Here is a 351-nt window from a genome sequence, read left to right as displayed (position 1 = left end):
TCTCGTTTATTATTTTATTATAGGTAGTAGTCACCTCATATAACCTATTCTTGCCACCTGAAGAGGTTCCTTATATTTGTGCAATAAAAATTGAAAATTCAGAGGATATGAAGCATTATGGAAGGTTTTAATGTGTAATAATGCCTTCGGAATTATTAATTTTAATTACAGTGTTTTCTAACATTATATTGGACACAATATTAACTTCATCTGATCTTGTTTATTTAAGTAATTAATGTACTTACGAAACAAGACATTTTGGGACAAAAATAACGTATATGAAATAGATTTATATCCTATTTATTCAATCGCTGACGACGTCCCTGCAGCATTCCAACCCGTAGTCGATTC

General features: G+C 30.5%; 1 protein-coding gene across 1 annotated transcript in view; it reads right to left on the bottom strand.

Moving 5' to 3' along the window:
- LOC119594235 (translation initiation factor IF-2-like) overlaps positions 1–351 on the bottom strand; it is a 14703-nt gene that overhangs the window by 13516 nt on the left and 836 nt on the right. The gene's annotated exons all lie outside the window — the stretch shown is intronic.

This window comes from Penaeus monodon, chromosome 33, assembly GCF_015228065.2.
Source record: "Penaeus monodon isolate SGIC_2016 chromosome 33, NSTDA_Pmon_1, whole genome shotgun sequence".
NCBI lineage: Eukaryota > Metazoa > Arthropoda > Malacostraca > Decapoda > Penaeidae > Penaeus > Penaeus monodon.
Note: the sequence above shows the minus strand (reverse complement) of the source record. Positions and strands in the feature narration are given on the sequence as shown.